The sequence below is a fragment of the Lepisma saccharinum genome, chromosome 21 (assembly GCF_977018435.1).
Source record: "Lepisma saccharinum chromosome 21, izLepSacc3.1, whole genome shotgun sequence".
NCBI lineage: Eukaryota > Metazoa > Arthropoda > Insecta > Zygentoma > Lepismatidae > Lepisma > Lepisma saccharinum.
The window spans coordinates 27,899,612-27,918,341 of record NC_139249.1 but is presented as its reverse complement, the minus strand read 5'-3'; the positions used below and the strand labels follow the sequence as shown (position 1 = coordinate 27,918,341).

At 38.9% G+C, this 18,730-nt stretch overlaps 1 protein-coding gene across 3 annotated transcripts in view; it reads left to right on the top strand.

Moving 5' to 3' along the window:
* The first annotated feature begins 12,450 nt into the window (after positions 1 to 12,450).
* The window catches only part of LOC146004094 (uncharacterized), an 86,917-nt gene continuing 80,637 nt past the window's right edge, over positions 12,451 to 18,730 (top strand). The window contains exon 1 of one of the 3 annotated variants that reach the window (XM_083142737.1): positions 12,451 to 12,717. The gene's annotated coding sequence lies outside the window, so the exon portion shown is untranslated. Of the gene's footprint in view, positions 12,749 to 16,985; positions 17,115 to 18,730 lie in introns of those variants that run through there. The other 2 variants (XM_083142735.1, XM_083142736.1) reach the window with 2 other exon arrangements.

Sequence of the window (18,730 nt, the reverse complement as noted above, 5' to 3'; positions counted from 1 at the left end):
AGTTTGTATTTTTATTGCTTTATGTGAATATGTAGGGAAAAAGCGAGAGAGAATTGTACACCAATGGCAAAGAAATGGTAGGTGAAGTATTTACCAGGATTATACTCCCTACATTCCTGCTCATAATAAGGAGTCGAAGGTATCTTGCTTAAGGATCTTTCTTCGATGTAAACCTAAAAGTTGACTTTTCAGATTACGTACATAATCTTCTGGGCAGAAATGCGCACTGCAGATTCTAGCATTAGCATGATTCACGTTAGCGTTTCCACACGAATCCAAAGCTCGGTGACCGAAGAATCCTTTTGAAAAACGTATATATTATGTTCAACGTACTTGGAAGATGTATCTTGTGCTGAACTAAATTAAATAATATTAACAAGTGGTGTGCGGTATCACGACTTCAGCAAATGACTTCCCTAAATTTCTGGATCCCGAGCAGTCGAATGGTCATTTTAAAACGGTATTAACTCTCAGTGATAAATCATAAACAACAAAATCTAAAAGTTCTAAAATTTGATACAGGAAAGTTTACTGATGAAAGAATTAAGAAAGATTACCAAATTAAACTGTCAAATAGATTTGATGTTTTGCAGGATTTAAATGATAATGAAAATATAAATGAAACAGACGTAAATAAGAAATGGGAGCACATACGTAATGCAATAGAATCAGCAGCTAAAGAAAGTATAGGATACCATAAACCGAGAAAAAGTAAGCCATGGTTTGATAATGAATGTCATAATCTAATAGAAATAAGAAATCAGGCTAGACTTAGGTGGTTAAATAACTCTGATTATACAAATCTAAACAATTATAATAGAGTAAAGCGAGAAGTTAACCGCACGTTTAGAAGTAAAAAAAGAGATTACTTGAAAAGCAAAATTAACGAAATTGAAACAAACAGCAAAAATAAAAATATCAGAGATTTATATAAAGGTGTAAATGAGTTTCGAAAGGGGTGGCAACCTAAAGTAAACTTGATAAAAGATAAAGACGGTGATTTTCTAGCTGACCCAAGCGATATTCTAAATAGATGGAAGAACTACTTTAATGACCTTTTAAATAGTCCATGTAGGAGATAAATCAGAAGTAAATGAAGTCCACACAGCAGAACCTTTAGTTCCAGAACCTAAGTTGACTGAAGTTAAAGATGCTATTAAAAGGCTAAAGAATAACAAAGCACCTGGCATTGATTTAATACCAGCTGAGTTAATTAAATATGGTGGAAATTCATTAATATGTCAAATTCATAAATTAATTTGTTTAATATGGAATAAAGAAGAAATCCCTCAACAGTGGAAAGAATCCATAATTGTTCCTGTGTTTAAAAAAGGTGATAAAATGAACTGCAATAATTACCGTGGAATTTCTCTACTCTCAACAACATATAAAATATTATCAAACATTCTTTTAACAAGACTAACCCCATATGCTAATGAAATTATAGGTGATTATCAATGTGGATTTAAACGTAACAGATCAAATTTTTCACATCAGACAGACACTTGAGAAAAAGTGGGAATATAATCAAAATGTCCATCAGCTATTCATTGATTTCAAAAAAGCATATGATTCTGTCAAAAGAGATAAATTATATAATATATTAGTAGAGTTTGGAATACCTAAGAAGCTTGTTAGTATGATAAAAATATGCACCATTGAAACAGAAAGTAAAATTCGTGTGGGTATTAATATGTCTGACAAATTTACAATTCATGATGGGTTAAAACAAGGAGATGCATTATCTCCATTGCTCTTTAATTTTGCCCTGGAATATGCTGTTAGGAAGGTAAAAGAAACTAAAGAAGGACTAAAATTAAATGGTGTGACTCAGTTGTTAGCATATGCAGATGATGTAGACTTACTGGGGGATGATGTGAATACAATAAAGAATAATGCTAAAATATTTTTCAAAACTGCTAAAGAGATAGGTTTGGAAGTTAACAAAGAGAAAACTAAATATATGCTTACAGGCCGAAACCAAGTGTTAGGTAATAATCAAAATCTAATTATTGATAACAACTTGTTTGAACCAGTTTCCAAATTCAAATACTTAGGAGTAATATTAACAAATGAAAATTATATTAAAGAGGAAATAAAAAGTAGGCTTAATTCAGGAAATGCATGTTACTTCTCTCTTCATAAACTTTTGTCTTCTCGTTTAATATCTAAGAAACTAAAAGTTAAAATATACAAAACAGTAATTTTGCCTGTAGTATTATATGGGTGTGAAACTTGGTCCCTTACATTGAAAGAGGAACATAAATTGAGAGTATTTGAAAATAAGATCCTTAGGAAAATATTTGGACCTAAAAGGGATGAGGGGACAGGTGAGTGGAGAAGGTTACATAATTTAGAACTACATAATTTGTATGCATGTCCAGATATTATTAGAATAATTAAATCAAGAAGACTTAGATGGGCAGGCCATGTGGCACGAATGGGAGAGGAAAGAGGAGTTTACAGGATTCTTGTTGGGAAACCTGATGGTAAGAGACCTGTAGGAAGGCCAAGACGAAGATGGAGGGACAACGTTGAGATGGACCTAAGGGAAATCGGTAGGGATGGAAAAGAGTATATAGAACTTGCTCAAGATAGGGAAAGATGGAAGACCTGTGTTGCTGCAGCCATGAACCTTCGGGTTTAAGAAGGCTAGGGAGTTAGTTAGTTTATTAATTCTTGACGTTTTCTACTTTGCAAGTGTCTGGAACTTATTGGAAATTGTTAGTTTTCATTCCAGAAATGCAAAGAAAATCACTTAAGTTGAAAATGAGAATTTGATATTTCCCGACTAGTCGAGAAATTGCGAATATTTCCCGTCCCGAATGTCGGGATTTTAAAAAAATTCCCGTTCCGATCAAAAATATTCTGTCCCGCATAACAATAAGTACCTATCTACAAGTATATTTATTTTCAATTTGTCTGAAGCCACAAAATGTAAATGGGTGGAAATGCTCATTTGTGTACTCGATTTCGTGTGTTCAGTTTCTGGCATGGTTTCCTATCTGCATAGTGCAACACTAGCGCATAGATTTGGAATTCATTTCATGGATAAATTCACCTCTTACCGTCGTTTCGTCATTACGAGTAAACAACGGATTGGCCCAACCTATACTTCTAATAACCTTGCATATTGGTATGGCACGGATATGCCGGGTCCCTACATTATCCTATTTGACGGTATAGACACTAACGAGAAATTTCTTGCCGCTGGAAGTGTTGGTAACTATCTCCGCAAGAAAGAAGTCCGAGTACATTTAGTGGAACAATGCGGTCGTAATCGCGTCCGGGTGACTTTCCCCACCGCTAAAGCTGCGAATGAGTTTCTCACGCGTAGTGCAATGCATCATGATATGGGAGTCAAAACGAGAATTCCATTATCGTTAATTCAACGGGAAGGACTCATATTCGGCATAGCTCATGACGTGTCAGAACAGGACGTACTCGATGGTTTCGAGTGTCCTATCCCGGCCCTTTCGGCCAAGCGCATGAACAAAAAACTGTGGAAAGAGGATGGATCTTTCCAGTTAGTTCCCACTAAACTCTTTTGCATCACATTTCGCGGTAATATTTTGCCGGAGAAAGTTCTCATTAATAGTGAAATATTCGCGGTTCGACCGCGTATACGATCAGTCCAGCAATGCTCCAAATGTTTCCGGTACGGCCATTTACATTTAGTTTGTAAATCAAAACCCAAGTGTGCCAAGTGTGGTTTGGACTCCCACCCAGAAGACTGTGACAGTCCTTTGTGTTGCATCAATTGCAAGCTACCACATTCAGCCTTAGACCGTACCTGTGCGAGCTGGCGGTTGGAATCAGCTGTCCAAACCAGCATGGCTGAAAACAATTTATCATATCGGGAGGCGAAACTCAAGCTGCAAGGCATATTCCTCCCCACTCCCACTTGCGAGGATGTTTATCGACCCCGAGTGACAAAAGAGGCATTCCCTGACTTGCAGACCTCCCGCACAAAACCTTTCTTTACTAATCATACAAGGACATATGCCAATATATTTTCCCCGCTACGTAATCAACCTGACAGAGACTTTCCTGAAAATAAGGATTCTCAAACATCAATTGCTTCTTCTCGTTTTAAGGTGCCATCCTTTAAGACTACTTCACAACCACGAAACACTAAGAAATCCAAAATCCGCCCTTCTCCAAGGACAGAAATACATCGCCGTCCGCGATGGGAAGACGATGACGTCGCAATAGTGTCCGCTGCTAGTTCATCGACCCTTACCGACCCAGAGGAAGCGACATCCCAACCCATAGGAAACAACGCATACCCGATAAATAACACCCCTTCCCATTCTAAGCATTACCAACGCCAATCATATGTGCACCCGATCAAGAGGCAGCATAATCCACATTCGCATATTACTGAACGCCCTACCGAACACAGCGAGGTGTACCAGGCTCTGCTAGACATGATTCCCAGCATGTGGGAAACTGTTCGACAAATACGGGACAAAGCCCATCGAATTCGCCTCATCCACCACATTCAATTTTTGACAGACAAACTTTTGACGTTACTCGAAGACGATGCCTAAGGTGATGTCGGAAATGGGTACCATCTTACAATGGAACGTGAATAGCTTATCCGCACGGAAACTCGAACTCTTAGATTTAATTGCTGAACACCACCCGCTTATTCTTTGCTTGCAGGAGGTTAAAGGCACGAAGCACGAGAAATATAGACTCGCCCATTTTCACATGTACGGAAACCCTGCGCATCAGCGTGGTAATGTCATCTATGTGCATGAAACCCTTTCCCATACCGAAATACCAATTCCACATAACCTTTCCCTCGTTCAGACCTTCCAACTCGAGATAGTGGCTATCAGAGTCAACCTTAATGGCCGCAATATAGTTATCTTTTCCTTATACATTCCCTCCTCAAATACCTCCCAAAGAATCCGTTTTCACGAGTTACAAGAGATCATAACCCTTGCTCCGGGCCCCTACCTCATTCTCGGAGACTTTAATGGCCATCACCCCTCTTGGGGACATACGTACGCGGACCGTTTGGGGAAAACTTTAGATGCATGGATTACACACAACCGGTTTATACTTTTTAATGACGGCAGCCCCACTCATTATCCCTTAAATGGTAACCGACCCTCCTGTATTGACCTCACAATCAGCCCTGGCCCAAAACCATGGTAACGGTTGAAGTTTTTGCTTGCGATGACGTGTGACCGGCCAAGTGAATCCATCACTTCAATGTAAAGTCACGTGAAATGACAAAACGACAGTGTTGCAGTATGCAGATATTAAACACCAGAACAAGAACAATGTCTAGATGAGGATGTGTACTACAGGCTGTGGAAAGGAGATGTGATAGCCACTAACGCCGTCTAACGGTTGGGCGGGAACTTTACGTCACATACCATGAAGAACTAATAGGATCTGAGCTGATTATGTCCTTTGTGATTAGTCACTTCATTAAATGATTTACTAAATCTCATCAATTTACATTGTCGAGTTTATTATTTGTGTTCTTTTTGGTTTAGGTTCAATATCTTCTCCGTAGAGAAAATTATGCTCATTTCTTTGTTTTCCTTGACCCTGTACATCCAGGGTCAAGGAAGTCAGTAATAAGGTGTGTTACATACAGTGTACACCAGGGCCGGCGCTAGTAATTTTGCCGCCCTGGGAGGTGGCGGCAGATGCCTCTCCCTCTCGAACCCCCCCTCCCGTCATTACGTAGCAACGGTAAATTGAAAATTAATATATTCCTAAGTAATACATCAAACTATAAAATAAATAATTTTATTATACTATTAACCAAAAAAGGATATCTCGCTCGACCACAGTTAAACACTAATTTTATATTAGACTTATTATTATACTTTATGAAAACTCTCTCTTTCTTTTAAATGTATCTTAAATGTAACAAGTATTAGGAAAGAAATGAAGGCTTGACTTTATATGTTTAACGTTGTAGGTCTGTGATACATGATTGGATTTTTGAAATGTGGGTGATCTAAGGTCTTAATTCTTTCCATAAAGCGGCTCTGGGGTTCACCCAGCCTCAAATGAATGGGTGTACCATGGGGGCAACCCTGGGAGGTAAAGGCGGCCGGAGAGTGGTGCTGATCACATCACCTCTAAAATGGCTGAGATCGAGAATGTGTGTGGGCCTACTCCCACATCCCCTAAACGTGCCTTCATGACATGGTGCTATGTGCACAGGGAACTTTACCTTTGCATTTAGTATTCTTCTTCGTATAAAGCTATCTTACATAAAATAGAAACAAGGGTGTTTCAGACATGATTGATAGGAGATAGTATTTTTATTAGCCTTAATTTCCAAGAAGAACTTTGTTCGCCACTTGCCACGTTTACCGACAAAGTTAATAAATCCGAAGTTCTACACTCACATTAGGTGCAAAATCATGACTCTTTATCAGTTTAAGGTCTCCTTTCGTGTAATTGTTTTCTTATAGCCAAAAACGCTTTTCGTTCATCTTTTAATTCAGTAGCTTTCATGTGTTAACATTCCGGCAGTTTTCTACAATTTTCAAATAAAGATAAGATTGCATGTCTTTAAGCTTACTAATATCATAAAAAAAATGGAAAATTCACTATGATGTTTAAGCTGCTCAAATCTTTCTCTTAGAGCTAAAATAATCGTCTACGGCCTGGTAATAAATATCAACTTTGTACCGCTTTAGTGGATCTTCAACAGTTTCATCATACTGAAACTGCTTCTCCTTTCGATTTCGGCCCTGTACAGTGTTGCCTATCTTTGGATCATCTATATCTAAATTCGATGCCAATTCTTTCTCATCAACCTGGACTCAAAGGTCGCCCCCCCCCCCCCCCCCGAGTGGAGGGAGGGAAGTCCTACCAGGCTGCCAAGTGGCTTCTAAGAAACTTTGAAATTTTCATCACTCCTGCTTTTTTCAAAACGCCGATATGCTTGCAAGAAATCATCAAACACATCGTAGATTAATATTTTGAAGGCATTTGCTCATTACATTACGTGGAATAAGAAGTCATACGTACCATATAACTAGTGAGCAAAGAAATGTAAAGCCACACAACTAGTTTGCAATACACCGAGCCTCATGTGCGACCTTTTGGACAGTTTTATTGTCGCCAATTATTTGAAGGAGCGCATCATAGACCTCTCGCATTTGACATCTCAACAAAGTTAAGGCATATAGTGCTGATTAAACAATATAAAATAGTCAAGACAGCGTTTGTAATTCTTCTCCTTCGTGACCCTCACCGCCGGGTATATGGCAGTCTTGGTCAAGAAGGTGTACAACACTCGGAATTGTGGAGGAGTACCATAGAATTGAATTCGTAGTAGTAGCTGTGGTCATATAGATATCGCAATACTATACTTCACTTCACTGACCTGTAACACTGATCACAAACTTGCATATACACACAAATTTTAAAATTAAATACCAATCTGGCGGGCAAAACTATATAGTATCCACATTGTACGAGGGGGTGGGGAGACGATAACAGGGAGTGTATGATACAGGAAATGGTATCTTGGCTCTGTGTAGTCTGTGTTTGTTCCTTAACGTGCAATGGAAGAATAGATAATTTGGCGTTTGTTTGATTACTCTGCAATCACATGCAGAGATTCATATCGTGATGTTCTTTTGATTGTATGAAAAAAATACTGGTGACATTTTGAAGGATTCTATAGAGCAGCAGTTTAAAATGTATTATACAAATTAGTAATACTATTTTAAATATTTGTGGCAACGTGTTCAATTCACTGAAGTATTCTTAAAAATGTATACTACTATGTAAGACCATTACAGACACATTAACATTTATTTCATAGAACGTATAAGCGATATTAAAAAAATACAATACTTCTGCAACTCAATTCTGCTTTATGGCCAAGTTACAAAGCAAAAATTAAACCATTAAGCTAAACTCCTACAGCTGATCAAAATCTAATTACGGCTTCGCAGTAACGCAACTTAGCTTTGAACAAAACTTCGTGTATATGTTGTGCTTATAAAATACCGACACGAAAGTTGTATTAATCATTTTACACATCGGTAAGAAGCCACACGTGGTTTCTACTGCAGAAATTAAAGACTACACATCGAAAGGTGGAAAAAATAAAAAATCTGCCCTTGCATGTTGACCTGAGACTGCAGTGGCGTTCCCAGGATTTTCGAAAGGGAGGGGTTACGTACACTATTTTTGGTAGTCATCCCTCATTTTGCCATCTTTTCCTACATTTGGCGTTCTTTCTTTTAGCGAATACTGGGCCAACGGGAAGGGTTATAAGCCCCACCAACTCCCCCTTGGACACGCCACTGCCTGTGAGAATGAAATATTACTATGCCAAGTTTGCGTGAAAGCAAAGTTGTACAATATTACATTTCATGTTAGGCAGACTTTGATATATTCGATGGTGGATTGATGGATTTAGTTTATTTTACTTCGCGTTTTGTGCCTCTTGGCTAATTTGCGAAGATGGGGATGAGTGATGAAATGATGAAATGGAGGAAATGGACATTCACAAACAACCATACCCGACCGGGATTCGAACCCGGGACCCTTGGCGTCGCAGCGCGATGTGCTAACCACTCGGCCACAGGGTCGGGCTTGATATATTCGAGGAAACATGTTGTGCACTGAAGAAAAACATACAAGTGCATAGCCTAGTGTAAATATAGCGTACATAAATGTTCATTTGAAATTTTCTTTTCTGGTATACACAGTACATTATGTTCAACGTACTTGGAAGATGCATCTTGTAATAAATAATAATAACAAGTGGTGTGTGTTATCTAGAAAAGTCGGGACCGGGATCGGAAAGAAAAATTCTGTCCCGATCCCGACTTCAGCAAATGACTTCCCTACTTTTCTGGATCCCGAGCAGTCGGGAAATACCGAATGGTCATTTCAAAACGGTATTAATTCTTTTATTTTCTACATTGCAAGTGCCTGGAACTTATCGGAAATTGTTAGTTTTCATTCCAGAAATACAAAGACAATCATTTAAGGTGAAAATGACGTGTAGAATTTGAAATTTCCAGAGCGTCGGAAAATTTCGGAAATTTCCCGTCCCGAGAATTTCCCGACTAGTCGAGAAATTGCGAATATTTCCCGTCCCGAATGACGGGATTTAAAAAAAAATCGCGTTCCGATCAATAATATTCTGTCCCGCATAACAATAAGTACCTATCGATATTTATTTTCAATTTGTCTAAAGCCACAAAATGTAAATGGGTGGAAATGCTCATTTGTGTACTCGATTTCGTGTGTTCAGTTTCTGGTATGGTTTTCCTATCTGCATAGTGCAACACTAGCGCATAGATTTGGAATTCATTTCATTGATAAATTCACTTCTTACCGTCGTTTCGTCATCACGAGTAAACAACGGATTGGCCCAACCTATACTTCTAATAACCTTGCTCACAATTACTTCTCCCCGATTATATCACCGTTTTCATTGGGTAAAGGAACAAGATCTCCGTGGCAGTGATCATTCCCCCATTTTACTTATAGCCCGTCGATCGTTTTCCACATACTTGTTGCGAGACAATAGGGGGTCGGTTCCGGTGAAACGTTGGACCAAAGCTTCCATAAAATGGGACGCATTTAAAACACAATTTACAAGCATTTATGATCAAACAACTCCCCACAATGACGGAAACATACCATATCACAATTTCCTCCGTATGATTACCATTGCAATAGACAATAGTGCCCATCGAAGCCAATATAGTAGCCCAATTAAATTTCCTTCCCAAAGTTGGTGGACCCGCGACTGTGCTTCAATAAAATGTCAAAAAAAATCAATTAAAACGATACGAACGAAACCCCTCGCCGGGGAAGAAAATCGAACTGCAAGCTAAGGCGAAGAAAATATATTTACAATCAAAAAGAGAAGCGTGGCATTCATTCTGTAATTCACTCGATTGCACAGATAGTCTTAGTTCCATATGGCATAAATTTCATTCTATTAGGAACCCGGCCCCCCCAAAACGGAAAAATCTTGATAGACAGTGGGAAGCAGAATTTATGCAACTCCTCACGCCACCCTCTGTATGCGCAAGAGCGGCAATATCCTTTGCACAGAATTTCGATTTCACTGCCGATTTCCCGGCTGTTAATGCCACCGAAATACAACAAATTTTAGAAATCGTGCCGAACACTTCCCCGGGATATGACGGTATCACCTATGACATGCTCAAACATCTGCCACAGCAAGGTATACAATTACTTGTTCACATATTCAACACCGTTTATCGCACAGGACGAATCCCTATCGAGTGGCGTCATCACATAGTCCTCCCCATATTAAAACCTAACAAACCTCCCGCGGAGGTAAAGTCATACCGACCAATAGTATTAATACCAGTAGTTGCCAAACTTTTCGAACGAACATTTCAACATCGCATTAATTGGGTGTTGGAAAAGAATAAATTCTTTTCGCCAACACAAATGGGTTTCCGCATGCAACATGGAAGCCAAGATGCCATAGCTACCCTAACAGTTGAAATCCAAAATAGCCAGATTACTCATGATTATTGCTTTGGCCTATTCACTGACATAGAACATGCTTATGATGCAGTTCACATCCCGATCTTATATAAAATGATGGTACAACTAAACATACACCCCATAGTAGGGACCATAATCTGGAATTTATATCACGAACGAAATTTACAATTCTGGTTTGAAGATAGGTTGGAAGGCCCCCGTATAGCTCGCACGGGAATCCCTCAGGGTTCGCCCCTTAGCCCCCTACTCTTTAATATCTATACCCACCAAATACATCACCTAAATATGCACGGCTTTAAATTGTTACAATACGCCGACGATTTGTGCTGCTATAAATGCACCCCTGACGCCACGCAAGGCTTACTCGCTCTAAAGAAAACAGTTCCAATTCTTACGGATCACTTAGATACCTTAGGACTCACTATATCCATTCCGAAATCCAAAATCATAATTTTTAACTCGAGAAAAATGAGCAGTTACCCAAACAATATCACAGAAATTCAGCACATTCCAGTAGTCGACAATGTCAAATACCTGGGTGTATACTTTGATAGGAAACTGAATTGGACAAGGCATATACAATATCTCAAGGAAAAGGGTTTAAAAATTGTTAATTTACTCCGCTGCATTTCCACGACCAAGTGGGGAGGACACCCCCATACAATGCTATTATTTTATAAAAATTGTTTTCGTGCATTATTTGATTATGCAGCACCAGCTTATGGTGGAGCCAATCCAAAACTTCTTACGTCTATCGACGTATTACAACGACGAGCCTTACGTACATGTCTAGGCCTCATGCCGTCTAGTCCCAATGTTAGTGTATATTTAGAAAGCAATGAATCTTCTTTGTCACACAGACGCATCAAACTCACTGTGCAATATTTGTTTAAATCGTGGGCGCGACACGCTCATCCGTTTAATAAAACATTTGCGATTCAACGACAATGGTTTGGCCTCCCGACCCCCCCCCCCCACAAAACGTTTTTTTTTCTTACAATGTTATAACATTGACCCTGACGCTTACCACCAAACTTTTACCCATCCGGACCCGCTTGTATATCAACTGAATATTCCCACAGAACCCCGAGTAGAGATACAATATGAAGATCATGGCAGACATGAAAATTATCGAGAATTGTGGCCCACATCAACCTTTATTTATACTGACGGATCGAAGTCTGCAGACGGTGTGGGCTGTGCTTTTTACGTACCATCTCATAACATCACCCGACAATATTCCCTCCCATCCGATATGTCGATATTCTCGGCGGAATGTTATGCTATCTATAAAGCATTACAATTCGCCCTGCAGTTACGAATCGATCATTCGTTAATTCTTACGGACGCATTGAGCGTACTTCAAACTTTAGCACGAACAGGTCGGGCAGCATATAAATTAACGGTATTTCCTTATCTTATTCTCCGAATCATGTTAGAACTTCAACAGCAGGGTCTGTCAGCGACCTTCACATATATTCGCGCTCACAGTGACCTCAATAAATATCAAGATCGCGTTGATGTAATGGCCAAACAAGCAAGAACGAAAGAAAATGTTACCCCGATGCGCCTGCCGTACACTGACCTCCTCCCACGGGTAAAAATCAAAGTAGAACAACAATGGGACGATTGGTGTACCCAGCAACTCCTCAATACCAATACATATAGATGGCATGCACAAGTCGGCAATAAACGTCCTTGGTTTCAACACATTAACCTACCCCGTGCAGTTTTAGTGTTTACCATGCGAATGCGTACAGGTCACGTCGTTATATATCCCAGTTCATATACCGTGCCTGCAACTTCCTGTCCGTGTGGAGAACCTATTCAATCACTCACACATTTGTTCTTACAATGCCCAATTCGACAACAACATCATCGCAATACACTTTACAAACAGTTACACCGTGTGGGTATTCCATTTCCGATGTCCCTTTCGACTCTACTCTACGAGCCACGGTCTGATGTCATGTGGATACTGTACAGCTTTGCACGAAAGAACAACATTGTAACATAAACAAACAGACACAGACACTTGGAATGTAAACAAACTTTCTCATAACAAATCAAATAGGACCCCTGGCAAGAAATCGCTCATAGGCGGTGTGTGCCAAACAACGAAGAAGGAAGGAAGGCTATGCTAAGTAACTCAAGAAGAATATATATTTTCTTACAGAACAGGAGCACTAAGTGAGAAATGCACAATGCCAACTTGAAGTATGAATTGAGTACTATTAACGCTAGAAAGGTATGGTTCTCTGCATGTACATTGTAGGCTATAATGAAGGAAAAATCATGACATTGTAATGCCCATTTGTTGTTTTAGGGTACATTTTTTTTGTTCATTGGTATATTGAAGAATAGTCTCAAGAATTCGTCACAAAAAAGCAGTTCAAAACATTCCTGACAAGAGTACCTACCGTGACGGTAAATATGCGATATCGCCCGGACGGATTTCTTCAAATTTACAGGAGAAAGTACTTACTGAAATGAGTTTCTTTAACATTCTGGACGTTCTTGGAGGTATTTTCTTTCACGGAAAGTAAAAACTTAGTAGTTTAATGCTGCCGAACAAGAATTAATCACTTTTTACGTAAGAAATTGGCATTGCCTGCCACATTATGCCGTTGTTTCCATTGTGTGCCTGCAGATGGCGAGAGCGTTGAAAGTCACGCGATCTCTGCAGTGTTTCCAAACGTGCCTTCTTTTTACGAAAATTTCTATTTTTAACTATGTTCGCCGCGCTTTCTTTTTTCGATGAATTTAGGGGTGAAATGAGTGCTAATGGAACCTAACCTAACCTTGTGTGAATGGTTTGTGGGGCTATCCATGGATGGTTTTTGGGGCTAACGTCAATGGTTTGTGGCGCTACCCATGGATGGATTTTGGGGCTAACGTCATTGGTTTGTGGGGCTACCCGTGGATGGTTTTTGGGGCTAACGTGCATGGTTTGTGGAGGTAAACATAAAAAAAAAAAAAAATCAAAATAGTGCGTAATTTTCTGAAAATCGACAAAACAGAAGCTGGCGCATCATGACGCGTGATGATCCATTACGAGTGCACGCCATATTGTCTATTACAGAAGTGGAACAAGTAAGACAAATAATCAATCGTAATATAAAAAGTTGACAGTATTTTATGGAAAAAGACAACTTCACCGTAAAGAATGTTCCACAAGGCAAAATAGGTAAGTACCAGTGGTAAAATTAAGGAAATAAATGAGTGAAAGGTGTCCAGGCATTATCGCATATTTACCAAGGTGGCTTGACGGGAGTTGTTTGCTGCTGTGGGTTGTGGCCTTATATGAATAACATTTTTGGCTGGTGTCTTTTCCTTGTTCTGTTGGCATTTCGTATCCCAAACAAACCCATTCTTGCAATTCATTGTTTCTCCTTGCACTTTTATAACAGTTCCTATAGTTTTATCCTCACCACTTTTTGGTACGCTTGGCTTTATTCTTTTTTACTTTCGTTTGAAAGAGTATCATTTTTCTTTTTCCGAGGCTGCTCTGGTGTAGTAGAAATTTCAATTTTTTGTACTACTTCTACTTCCAAAAATCTAACTCGGTACTAATCTGATATTCCCCGGACAGATTTCTTCATTTTTACAGAAGAAACTATTTACGGTAATAAGTTCCTGTAGCATTGTCTAACATCTGGATGGTGTTTTGTGTGATGTGGAAATGTTTCATAGCGGAAATTCAACCATTGACTAGCCCCACAAACCATTTCCGGTAAGGTTAGGTTAGGTAGGGTCATGTATAGGTCACAATAGTTAAAAATTGGTTTCGAAAAAAATATGCGAAAAAAAACACCATTCTCGCATAGACCCACGAACCAGACACATAACCCTACAAACCATTTGTGGAAACGTACTTTTTTTTAAAAAAAAAATGCAATTACTTACTTTGATCAAAAAAACGTGAATACACTTTAAAGAATGTTCCACGAAGCAGATAGGTAAGTAAAAATGTCAAAAATTGGCAAAACGATGAAGTTACAGGTGTCCGGGGAATATCAGATTTTTACCTCTAAGTCATTTTCATCCGGTGCATACTCGGGGTCAGCATCACTATCGTAACAGCTTTCATCTGAATCCGAATTTACTTCAACTTCGGAACTTTCTTCGGCTTCATCGAGAGCAGCCAATATTTCATCTTCACTGTCCAAAACGTTTGACATTGTTTTAGTCTTCCAATTACTTGACATAACACAGAAAACAATGCAAACTGTACTCAAACATTCAACAATAACACTGATAATGGTTCCGATTGTTTTATGATTTCTCCTAGCACAAAGACTAATTATCGTAGAATTTTGGAAATCATCGTCACACAAAATTTGAACCTTCCTTAAAGTAATGAGCACTGTTTGGACTCGAAAAAGAGTTATTTATGACTTTATTTTAATGCTAAGGGAACCAAACCTAACCACGAAAGCATATATTGAACAAAACCTTAACTAATCGCTAAAACTCCACAGTATATGTTAACAGACGTACATCGAAATCGAATCATGTAAAAATTGCATTCGTAGCATGATGAAATCGCAATAAAACAAAAGGAACTTGGGCCAAAACACCCATCAAAGGTAGCGATAAGTCAGACTTGCATGTATGAAAAAAGCCGTGGAGCAATTTTACAATACCGGACCCTTCTCCAATTTCGTTCATATTTCGCATACTCACTAATTTAGGGCTCCTAATTACGAATCTGTTTGAAGTTAAAATTTGGCGCTCACGCCCCTTTGCAAAAAAAAGGGGGTTCTTGATTGCTACCGGCAATGCACTATTTATTTATCGGAAGTTTTTGCATTTTGAATACTTTAAGAACAAAATATAGGGCCTATATTCTAAATTTTAACTATGTTTGCCTAACCTAACGTTAACGTGAATGGTTTGTGGGGCTATGCGGGAATGGTTTTTGTTGTGGGGCACCGTTGAAAAATGTCAGTTTTGAGTAGTTTAAGAACAAAATATATATTCTAAATTTTAACTATGTTTGCCTAACCTAACCTAACCTTACCGTGAATGGTTTGTGGGGCTATGCAGGAATGTTTTTTTTGTGGTGCACCGTTAAAAAATGTCAGTTTCGTAGCGCTTGAGCGACAAATTGTAACTACATAATCGTCATTAAGTGTCCTAAATTATTGACTATGCGAAATATGAATGAATACCCCAATATTATTAATATGTACCCAACTGAAAGTGACTAAGAAATAGCTTTTTTCAAATCAAAACTTTTAAAATGAATTCATTTCCTACCTTAAAAGATGCCATCTTCCTCCCACCAACAATTCACAGATTACTGAACAACTGAATGCTCCCTACACCATTGCCAAACTAACCTGTAATTAAATTAGTCCACATTCCACATACTCTTCCCCTTCTGAGTTGTCACTCTCACACTCTCACTTCCCTCATTTTCCTTGGGCTGGTCGCAGTTTTTCAGGGGGTTATATAAAGTTCCGGCGAGTCTGAAAAAGTCAACTGTACGGTCCAAACCTAATTGACTGCACCTCTTCAGAAACATGTATTTGGCCAAGTATCCTGAGAAGAAAACTTTCTTCAAGCCATAAGAATTTATATTAACTTTTGCATGCCTCCAGGTCGATTCTATAGTATTAGTGTGAGCCCCAGTCTCCACATCCACGAAGCTCACACTGTGGTTTACCTTGAGATGTTCAAAACCTTTGTCATTCAGGTTATCATACGCCTTCCAACAGTCTGATATTATTGTTGTACCCGGTAGAATCCACTCCATAATTATATTCACTAAGGTGTCAGCATCCCTCCTCTCGACTGGTACTAGAAAGCACCATCCACTTCCTCTCTCAATTCTGCCAAAAATCCACTGCCCTTCAACACGATGGTAGTTTCTACGGCCAAACTTCGACTCGTCAATTTCTGCCACTTTGCCTACACCTCCAATTTTCTCACGATTTTCGTAGAATGCGTGCTCTACAACCTCCCGACAAAATGAAGACCAGTCAACAGCTGTTTTAGATGAAATTTCAGCCTGATCACAAATAACGTTTAATGTGCAATTGGACGTCCACAGTTTGACAAAAATGCATAATTGTAACAATGATAATTTTGATTTACAGAAGAATGTTTCCTTTCTAATTGATATGGAGTAATTGCACTACCGTGACTTTTTCTTTTTAACACAACCTTCCCTTTACACTTCCATGAATACTTATCTATTGACACATCGTCCTTGTTCAAATTTAATATGTGCCCACGTGGACACATATAATTCCCTTCTTTATGCAGAACTCCAAAATCCATGAGTTTCTTAATGAGTCCATGCCCTTCTTCCTCCACACTCCACTTACACAACTGTATTACATTAACAATTCTCTCTTCTGCCATTGTTCCACCCTGAATGCAATCCTACTAACAATGCAACAGTGTGGCAATGCTGTAGACAACGTAACGAATTTCGAACCTCACTTGTTCGTATGAGCAAATATGGTTTCCAATCGTTGTTGATGTTTCGAAAATCATCGTGGTAAATCACAATGTCATTTTACAACTTCTGCACGTTAATTTACAATTTCTACACGTGACAACCAAATCTTAACTGCAAATACATCATCAGGACTCCATAATTAGTGAGTATTAGAGTTATTAACGAAATTATGCCTTTTTTTCATATTGTAAAATCACAACCTTCTACATGTTATTTTTTAAAGTTCCACACGAGAGCGCCAAATTTTAACTTCAGATTTGTGATTAGGAGCCCTAAATTAGTGAGTATGCGAAATATGAACGAAATTGGAGAAGGGTCCGGTTTTGTAAAATCATACCAAAGCCGTTAAGGGTAGGGACACGTCAAACTGGCGTATAAGCTCTAGAAAAAAATATCCACATACAACACAGGAATGCAGAGTCCACCTGCACTCGATACCGGTCAGTCGGCAACTGACACGAGGAAGCACTGCTGTCATGGGGCACGCCTGAAAGGGAGAAGAGAGGGAGGGGATCCTACCATCATCTACTTCCACATAAAATTTACGTATGCTACCTTTCTAGGGTTAGCGAACATATTTTTGTGTCTGAACAGTAAAACACCAGGGTCTCTAATGCAGCATTTTAATATGAGATCTGGGTTGTCATAAATACTTATGTTTGAAAACTAATTTATTAAATACGGTGCAAATGTGCTATGCATTTCACCCCAACCAGGCAGGCTTTTAAAATTAGAAGAATGTGGAACGACCGAAGTTCGCACATCAATGTTCAACATAACTGCAACATTGCAGACCTGTAGTAGTAGAGAAAGTGTATTGTAACCAATAAGTTATTGTCACAGAAAATTATCCCACTTTAGGTTTTAAAAAAATTGGGACATAGACTAAAAAAAAGGGACTGCCCCAGATAAACTGCCACATGTGGTCAACTTATGGTAGGAACATGAATGCTTGTACTTTAACAAAAATACAAATGCTCCCTTGGTAATATCGTGGCCAAGATTGTTATCTTGTAATCCAGAAATTCCATGTATAATTGCTGGTGCAGTGAGTACACTGGCTGAAATTGGACAATTAAATTGTTACACACCTACAAGGAAGTACACAGACATATACATGCATTAGGGCTGAGCTAATACCGATGCGATGTATTGGTATCGGCCAATACAAGTGGTATCGGTATTGGTAGAAAGTGGTGTTGCAAAACCACTTCGACAACACTTTGGTACTGGTAGATATCACAAAAACAAGTAACTTTTCCTCATAAACATTACCTCAAAAGTGCTTAGTTTTTGCATTCTTAAGTGCCTAAAATCTAATATGTATTTAAGCAACCCAACACTGCAAGCGATCGCTCTGACATAACTTCCATGGGCACGTGGCAGGGCTGCCACTAGCGTCAATTGCCAGTCTTACCTAAGCAAAATACAAAAGAATAATGATACTTGCAATGTTGTAAGATGTATTTACAGTACTTACAAACTGACCAAGACAAAGAATTTCCAACAAACGTGGACTGAAATTCAAATGTTCATTCTAAAAAGTCTCTATTGTATTCCGACTGTCATGCAATATCAATAATCGCAAAAGAGGTTTGCGACAGATGTTGATGAAATTGACAAACAAACAAATGCTACATAATGTGCTCCCCTTCTCATTTGGAACATGCAGACTTTAACAATTTGTTCGGAAATTATGCCTTGGCATGTAGCAAAACTTTTAATCAAGTTCGTCACATAATATGGGAGCAAGCCCCT